Here is a 10460-nt window from a genome sequence, read left to right on the forward strand (position 1 = left end):
ATAAATTGACACTAGAATAAATGGGTAAAACTGTTTTCTGGTACAATGAAAATCTTAAAGCATAATAAAAAATTAATGTCTTTGAAGGAATGGTGTAAAAACAATATTTATTAATAAATTCGTTACTGGATGAGGAGGGGAATATAATGACTTATGCTCAATTCAAAACAATATTTGATATTAAAACTGATTTTTTGGAGTAACACAAGCAGTGAAGAAAATGATGAAAGATTTTAATATTGATCATCTAATTAAAGAACAAGAACCAACTATTCCCTTACACATTTTACCTTTAGTAGATAATAAAACCAACAATAGAAAAAATTACAAAATATTGAATTCTAGCAAAGGAAAACCAACTGGACAAAAAAAGAAGAAGGGATAAACAATTTGAAATATCTAGTGAAGAATGGAGAGTAATTCATAAGGATGTTTTTATGAACACAAAACATAGTAATTACAATGGCTACAATATCGAGCAAATCATAGACTTTTAACTCCAAACACTTTTTTGAAAATGATTGGGAAATATTAATCAGACAACGATTTATGTACTTTTTGTTTAGAGGAGAGAGAATCATTGGAACACATTATATATGATTGTGAAAAAGTCAGTATTTTTAAAAGAAATGTGCAATGTTGGTTTACTGAAACTTTTTCATTCAATACTATAACTGATAAGAAAACTTATATCCTTGGATGTTCGAAAATCAAATTGGTAAACTTTGTAAATTACTATTTGAAACATTATACATATTTAACAAAATGTACAGGAGATTATTTGTCATAGAGTAAATTTAAAGCCACTTGGACAAATGTATACAGAGTGGAAAAACAAATTGCAAGTAAATATAATTGTACAGATCAGTTTGAAAAGAAATGGAAATTATTTGAAACATTACAGTAGCCCAAGTACAACGTAAACTATGTTAAAACAAAAACATCCTAAAATGCCTCTTTTTTAGTATTATATACATTTGTTATAAAAAAAATTCTTCGTAAGAAGTGCGGTAAATGTATATTCAATAGTGTGTTTAAAGTAGTATTTTTTTAATAGCAACTTTGGTATTACATCATATATCTGATTGTTAATTATTTTAGTATGCTATAGTATGATATTTATGAACTCAGCCAGAGTACATTGTCAATTTTTTCTACTTTCTTTACTTCTAGCCTTCGTTTAGTATGAATGTCTGTCCGTGGGAATGTGTGAGTGAAAGAGTTGGTATTCTTAAAACCTGTACCCCCTGGTCAGGTTGGGTTGTAAGGGTTGTGTAAAAGCCTGACTATACAACATTAAACCTGAATAAATGTTGTTAAAACTAAAAAAAAAATTTTTCGTGAGGAGCAAAGATAGGGGCTTATTAGAACATTTACTGGATCCAGCAATGTATATTTGTTTGTAAGGGTTTTATGATGTTTAGGAATATCGGTATAGGTACGGTAACTCATATTCATTCGACCCATTAACTGGGATATTAAATGTGTCTAAAACTGAAGCATGGTTTTGAAAAATTTCGTCTTTTGAAGGAGCAGTTGGAGTATAGGTACGATTACCAAAAGTGGAAGTAATGCCAAGTTCGTTTAGAATGCAGTTGTGATAATGAACCTTACAAAGACAATGTTGTTACAAGCTATGTCTGCTGTGTTAATTAGATTTTCACTACACATTAAGGTTTGGTATCATTATTTCAATAGCATAGATCAACAATACAGTGCTGGCAGTCTTTGTCATGGCTTTACTTAAGTAATACAAGTTAAATTCATTTCACAATCACTATTCCAGTTCACTATCTTATTGTATTATATAATAAGTCATGATACTACAATGCATTATCTACATTGACTTTGGTAATTATGACGTAAGATCAATGATCAATAAAGTGATCAATCAATCAATATTTCAATCCAACAACACTTCAAATCAATCAATATTTCAATCAATCAATATTCAATCAATCAAACAACAATCAACATATGAATGAATGTTTTCAATCAATGAATGTTTCAATCACTCAATATAACAATCAACCAGTGTATCAATGTTTTCAATCAGTCAATATATTCAATCAATGTGTCAATCAAAATAAGCCCAGTTATTGGCCATGGACCTGGAAGAAAACAGAATCCGGGAAAGCTTAAGCAAAATTCGGTCATATTTCTTCATGTATGATCAAGAATATGCATACATGAAGACATCCGCCAAAAGCGGGCAAAATTTTGCACCAATGCCATGACAAGGAGACTGCGCATCTAGCTGGAGGTAAACTTTGGCGTTGCTATGTACAATATTGAGCAATCACTCACGTATGGTGTTTACAAATGTAAAACTTATACGGTACCAATTTTGATGCACCAGATGCGCATTTCGACAAATAATGTCTCTTCAGTGATGCTCAACCGAAATGTTTGAAATCCGAAATAACTATGAAGTTTTAGATCTAAATATAGCCAAAAACAGCGTGCAAAACAAGTGGAGCCAAATTCGTCCAAGGATAAGATCTATGCATGAGGGAGATAATCCTTAAATATAACCTGAGCAGTATTGGACAGATATGTTCCATCATGAAATAAAATTGGGGTACATTGCTGGAGGTCTGGGTATTTAATGTATGCACCCTTACGTTGTACAGTGTACTATGAATGGGGCTATAGACTTGTTAATTCTTATCCGGGCTTTCTCGTCTGCAATGTTTGATAGTATGTGTCTATAATAGTTTCCTGGGAGTATTTGTGACCATACAAGGGATTGTTTGGTAGAAGGGCTTGGAAGTTTATATTCAATTTCATATATGTTTGGAGCCTACGCAATGGCTTAGTGCCTATACTGTTACCCCCACAATGTATCATTACCAAATCTAGATGACCCATTTGTCCAACGAGATGATTGACTGGGTTAGACATGGTCCCAAACCGTTCCACTCTTACCAGACCAAAATATATTCTATTGGAGATCTACGTGAGTGTTTCCAAATTGCTTGTCTGCGTAAAGGGCAGCGTAATAAATTATTGAGGATCCGATAATCCAAAGAGTAGTATGACCTCCAAACTTAGTACTCAGAATATGATAATGTTGCGGTCGTAAGCGTTACCATTAAAATCTAATATAAGAATGGAATACACGTGATTTCCCTCTTGCTTTAGAATTGATGTCCTCGTCCGAAACGCCTTGCAAGTACAAGTGAGTAGCCCCACCTATTCTGAATGAGTGTGATTTAATTACAAATGTGTCTAGGCCAATGAATTTTGGAGCCTTGTGTAGCAGTGATGTGAATTGATATTTAGTGAGAGGCTTAGGATTCAGGTGGCAGAAAAGGGGGCCTTGAATTTGAGGCCCAATTGACAAAAATTGTGGATGTTCGTTTGAGAATTGAGTGTAATCTGTATCGTGGCACCCCTATGAAATTGGTCGGTTTCTGAGCCATTGATAAGCAAACTAATTAGCACATCATCAATGGTGACATCTTGGAAGAATAACGTGGGCTTAAAGTTACTGGTATAAGTAAATTCACTAATGCGCAATAATGCAAAAAATGCTAATTGAAAGGCAATTGAGAACATTGTAGCTTCGTACGAGTTAGAGCACACTGGGTAAAATAGAGATCCAATTCAACATTGGCAAGGAAATTGGGGATCGTAGGTCTTTTGCTGGATTTAGCCTAAGGAAACCTTCCAGCATTTTCTTAACTATGAAGGTTTTAGTGTTGTCAATACCCCCCTCTAACTAAATTTTGTAGCTAATAGTGCTTAAATAGCATCTTACTGTTGAGTATGAAGATGACTTGCTCGGAGGTATGTGATGTAGTTAATGATCTGACTGACTGGTGGAGGCCAAATTAAATAAAAGTTATACTTTGACCGAAAGGTTTGAACGGAGTTGATTGGTACTGCTTTGGGCGATAGGGTGAAAAATTAGCGTTAGGTTGTTGGGTATAACTTTGCTGACCTGTATTGAAATGACTGGAATTCGATCTAAAGTTAAGGCTTTTAGTATTACTTTGCTGTCCCGAGTTTGTATGGGATGGGTTTGACCTAGGAAATTAAGATGGTTGGCAAGATCAGCAGTGTATAGGCGGATGGGACTTGTTACAGTGCGTGCACGTATGTTGGAAAGAATACTGAGGTTTGGAACATGAACCTTTCAGGTTGTAGTCAATACACTTGAATGATGATGATTTAGACTGATTATCAGTGGGATAGGATTGAGCCTGCATGTATAAAAGCAATACTTTTGCGTCGATGGATCCGAATGATAGGGAAGAGTTTCTTGACATTTTAAGGCGGAACTGTCTGTCATATTCCAGCCAGTTCCCATTAGTATTCCTACTGCAGCCTAGTTGTACCGTGTGTATGTATTTTAATATTCACTGAATGTCTGACGGGTGCCTAGCGAGATAAATGCCTGAAAATATCAAAAATGCATCTACCCAACTTTGATTAGTAGTAATTTTATTTGGCTTAGTTTGGGGTTAGATAACCAGTTGACCTTCTACTTTGTGAATGTCATGTGTATCTGATTCCGTATGAAGGACTTTGGACAGATCAATATATTGTTTTGACCAGATTTAAGTCTGATTAACGTCTTATTCAATGTAATACATAAAGATATAAGTGGAAATTGATAGTAGTAGAATACCTTAGATTTGTGTCATATCTTAGATGCATTTGAAAGATCACATTTCATATTGTGACGTACGACTGTGACGTCATAGTTACAATTGTGTACACATGGCAACCGACTCTAATGTCATCGATCCACATACGAGGTTCATTTGCGGTTACGGACATGTGATTAAAAGAATCTCCCATGGTTTGTGTTTTATATGATTTATATCCAACTCATGCGTTTTCTCGTTTAATATAAATCATATCAAACCACAAACCATGAGAGATTCTATATTTATCTAAAATACAAATGTATTTTTTCTCCTTTAATTTTGTCCAGAGACTACGTGACAGTGGCAATATTTGCCTCTGTTTGGGAGGGGGTTGAAGTTTGCATCTTCTTTTACCCTCTCTAAATCCGTCACTGTTAATAGTACATTTGTTGCTATTTAGAAGTTACGCACTGAATTGGCACCGAAAACTAGAGTAAAAGTTACATATTCAGAAACTATGCTCAATATAACTTTATGGCATTTCTGTTAATCACCAACAAGGGAAAAGTTCAAAAGTTCTGTTCAAGTGTTTTGAGAAAATCAGAAATATGTCTAATTTCATTTCGAATGACTAGGGCATTTGCAGGAAAAGGAATTGGAGCTCTTTTAAAGCTTTAATGATTTTTACAATGATAAATACATTGTACCAAAAACCTTACGTTCCTTCGTCAAAATGAGACTTGCATGGTGGCAGATATTTGGGTAAATGTAGCACCATAAATAAGTAATTACAGGACAACTGCCAATGTAAAGGGTTATAAGGTGAAAACTAACAACAGCAATCTCCTAAATCCTACAACGAATTCAAAGTAAGAGTTGGACAAACACGGAAACTTTATTTGAAACTCCTGTAACTTATTTGTCATCTTATGTTCCCTATCAATATGTTGGATTGTAGTAACAATTTTAGAAAGATCACATCGAACTAAGTACATGTACTCCAATGCATAATTAGATGTATCAATAAACAACAAAAAATGGACAAATTCAAAATGCTTTTTCTATCATAGTTTTGTTTTATTGATCGTCAAAACACTCTTGGATTAGAACACCAGAAAACATATTATACACTTTACGGTCATGAAGCATTCTTGGTTTTTTGTTACCGTTCCTAACCCATATCTTGTCACCTTCCATAAGTACCAGCTGCAAGGTGTGGCTGGAGTGGGGGTCAGTTTTGGCTGCAGCAAACAACGTAGACAATACAGCTTTGTTTTTCATGATGTCTAGATGAACGTAGTTAGCTGGATGACTCAGTAAGCTACAGGAGATGGTATAGGTACCGTTATAGGGCGCGGTGAAAACGCCGGTGTTTGGTTGATAGGCTCCTCCCAAATTTGTCACCACGTGATCATACTTTACTGCAGCCATAGAAGCTACTAGCTGTTATGTCTTTGGACACCATGCCTGTGAAGGCAACATTTCCATATCCTGTACTATGTAAAACTTATACGGTACCAATTTTGATGCACCAGATGCGCATTTCGACAAATAATGTCTCTTCAGTGATGCTCAACCGAAATGTTTGAAATCCGAAATAACTATGAAGTTTTAGAGCTAAATCTGTTAAAACATAAATTATACATCAATACATCTCACATTTTTGTGAATTTATGTTTTCAAATATTTTATGGTGTCGAGAAAAATTGACAACAGCATTTTATAGGTGACAATTTTCAATGTTACCCTCAACAACGGCATGCATTATTTTTTTAATAACAGATCTAAACAAAACAGATGTCGTGATTATATTATGATATGCAATTTTCTTTATATTCCCTTCACTACAAGTTCTGTATGTAAAGTTTTCTTTTCTTTATTTATCCATTTCCATTGCAGTGATATCATTATGATATTACTTACTGCAACCAAATCCGAATCCCTGCAAACCACAGAAAACAATCATGTATTTCATCATGTCTTCTTCTGAAAAGTATATATCAAATAAGTTAGATTTTATACATAACCACAGCCCAAAAGTTGAAAGTGTTGAATTTGTTGGAATGAGGTGTAGTTCTTCTAAATCCATGATTATGAACAAAATTATAGACCATTTTTCAAACGAGGCAAAATCCGTAATTAGGAACAAAATTATATATCATATTCCAAACGAGAAAAACATTTGAACGAGTATATATGTTTTTAATTTGAATAGAATTGCAACCATTAAACTTGATGTTATTTTCCCCCGCAAAATTGTATTCCTATCGCAAAACGTCATATTTTGAAATTCCTTCCTTCAAATAACTTAGACAGTTAGCGTGAAAGTTTAATTCTACATTTGAACAATTGTTTGGATTCCTAATGATAATGAATACCCCAAATTATCCCCACGGATCCCCTAAATCTAGCAAACTTGAATTTGAATGTAACTTAATATGCTTTTATATTGATACGAAAAGGTGAAGTTAACGAATAGTGATCAGTCTCAAAACTCCAATAAAGAATACTGTTATGGGTCAAAACAAACCGTTTTGATAGCACACCATAATCTACTATTTTTTTTATCATGAAAATTCACTATTTATCATAAAAATTAATTTTCTAGTAAAATCTTACAGGACAATCATGCAGCCATTACATCATCTTTCTACTAAAGAAGTAAAAATCGAGCTCTAGAACAATCTAGGTCACAGGTGTCAATTGCGTGCAAACAGTACACAGCAAGAAGTAAACATTGAGCTCTAGAACAATCTATGTCACAGGTGTCAATTGAATGCAAGTAGTGTACAACAATACAAAATTGAGAGTTGGACAAACACGACCCCTGGGCATACTAGATGTGGGATCAAGTGCCCAGGAGGAGTGAGAATCCACTGTTGATCGGTAGCTCCCGTCTTAAGCCCTATATCCTGATCAGATTAACGGAACAATCCGCAGTAAAAAGAAACAATGTGTAAAGAGAACGGCCTAAGAATTGGAATGAAACACGTCAGACTAATGGTGAGATTCTGTTCTTGAGACTAATATCTAAAAAAATATTTCCCTATGTTTCCCGTGTAAAACTTTTATCCCATATGGTGGCCCCACCTCGCCCCTGGGACCATGGTTTGAACAAACTTGAAGCTACACTATGCAAAGAAGCTTTTATGTAAATTACAATTTTTCTGGCACAGAGATGGTTTTTAAATGGCACATCTATTTTGGATTTTCTTCTCCTTAAAGGGGATATGGTCCATCATTTGAACAAATGTGATTCCCTTTACCCAGAGATAAGTTGTATTAAGTATTATTAAATGGCGCAGTAGGTCTGGCGAAGACGAAAATGTGAAAAGATAGACATTATCTTATCCAAACGTCAATCCTTATATGTTTTCGTACGTGTCCGAGGTACCTGGAGAAAATGCAGAGATTCGGATCTTAGTGATCGTGTGGGATTGTAAAATGTAAAGATATCCTTTATGTAAACTGGAGATAGGTTGTTGAGAGATATGAAAATATGAAGAAGGATCTTATATTAAATTATGTATTCAACTGGAAGCCAGTGAAGATATATTAGAACAGGAGTAGTATGGTCGGATTTTTTTAGCGTGTTATCAATCTTGCAGCTGTGTTTTGTGCTCTCTGAAGTTTGCTGGTGTGTTGAGAATGAACACCATAAAGCAATGTATTTCCGTAATCTAATCTGGATGTAACTAACGAGATTACTAGAGTTCACATGCTTCATCATTGATAAATGGACGGATACAGCCAATTCTGCGAATATTCACATATACTGACATATAGACAACTTGAGAATCTTTGAGACATACCGGTCCAATTGTCACCAGGTTCAACGATGATATAGATCTGGGTGTCATCGGCGTAAATATGATACTTCATATCATGACGTCTGCATACTTCCGCTAAGGGTTTTGAAAAAAGACAGTAGAGTCTCCGACCCAGGACTGAGCCATGTGGTACACCATATTCAAGGGAACAAGCATCGGACAACGATAAACCCACGGCAACACGTTGATATCTATCACTAAGATAGGATTTAATCCATTTCAATGCAGATCCAGTGACAAGAAACATGTTGTCCATACGTTGCAATAGAACCTCGTTAATAGAACCTCGGTCTTTTAATTGGCGACAGAACTTCATCTCTATTATGAGTTCTGTCGAAGATTATGCCAGACGATGGGCTAAATATGAAAAGGAAGAACTTGATACATTGTCAGAATGGGTTAAAAGCATATGAGGGATATTAAAATCCCGCATTAGATACACGAAAACAAAAGTACGTACCATCTATCCTTCTGTGTTTAGTAAACCAGAAGTGATAAATGAGTTAGATAGGTTACATGAGGAATATGTTTTGGTTCCAGCTGACAAAGCTAGTAACAACATTGTCTTTGTTTGTAAGGCTCATTATTACAACTGTATTTTAAACGAACTTGGCATTAATTCCACTTTTGGTAATCATACTTATACTCCAACTGCCCTTTCAAAAGACGAAATTCTTCAAAACCATGCTTCAGTTTTAGACACATTTAATACTCCAGTCAATGGGTCGAATGAATATGAGTTACCGTACCTATACTGGATTCCTAAACTACATAAAAATCCTAACAAACAAAGATACATTGCTGGATCCAGTAAGTGCTCTACCAAGCCCCTATCTTTGCTCCTCACGAAAATGTTAACAGCTGTGAAGGAGAAACTTCAAACTTACTGTGAGACTACATATGCCAGAAGTGGTGTTAATGAAATGTGGATTCTAAAAAATTCTAAAGAACTTTTAGTAAACTTGAAATCACAGAATTTTCCCCAAATCAATAGCATTAAAACCTATGACTTTTCAACACTATACACGACCATTCCTCACGATAAATTAAAGACTAGACTTTTTGACATCATAGACAGTTGCTTCTTCAACAAAAATGGAAAACGGAAATATTCATATCTAGTGATCAGTCATTCAAAAACTTACTTTGTTGAACACCACTCTAATTCCACGTACAAGTACTCTGAAGTTGAAATAAAAAATATGCTAGAGTTCCTCATTGACAATATCTTCGTGGTCTTTGGTGATCAGGTCTTCCAACAGTCTGTAGGAATTCCCATGGGCACGAATTTTGCTCCTTTGTTAGGTGACCTGTTTTTATATTCATATGAAGCAGAATTTATTCAAAAACTTCTACGTGAGAAGAAAAAATCTCTCGCTGTGACCTTCAATTCGACTTTTAGATATATCGATGACGTTTTGTCTATTAACAATGATAGCTTTCATTCATATGTCGATTTGATATATCCCTTTGAGCTTGAAATAAAGGACACCACAGAGTCGTCCACTTCTGCTTCATACTTAGATATTTTATTGAAAGTAGACATTAACGGCAAACTGACAACTCAACTGTATGACAAACGGGATGATTTCAGCTTCTCCATCGTCAACTTCCCACATTTATGTAGCAATATTCCATTATCACCTGCATATGGTGTTTATGTATCTCAACTGATTCGATATACAAGAGCTTGTTCTGGGTATAGTCAGTTTTTAAATCGAGGTAAGCTACTGACAAACAAGTTGATGGTACAGTCTCGATTGAAGTCAGCATTTCGCAAATTCTATGGTCGTTATAACGATCTAGTTCGTCAATACAACCTCGCATTGGGTCAAATGCTGTCTGACGTGTTTCATACGGATTGTTAAGCCGTTCTTGGCACACTGATTTTGACTGCGGATAACTCCGTTTACCTGATCAGGATATGGGGCTCCCGGCGGGTGTGACCGGTCAACAGGGGATGCTTACTCCTCCTGGGCACCTGATCCCACCTCTGGTGTGTCCAGAGGTCCGTGTTTGCCCAACTATCTAT

Source organism: Ostrea edulis, chromosome 2, assembly GCF_947568905.1.
Source record: "Ostrea edulis chromosome 2, xbOstEdul1.1, whole genome shotgun sequence".
Classification (NCBI taxonomy): Eukaryota; Metazoa; Mollusca; class Bivalvia; order Ostreida; family Ostreidae; genus Ostrea; species Ostrea edulis.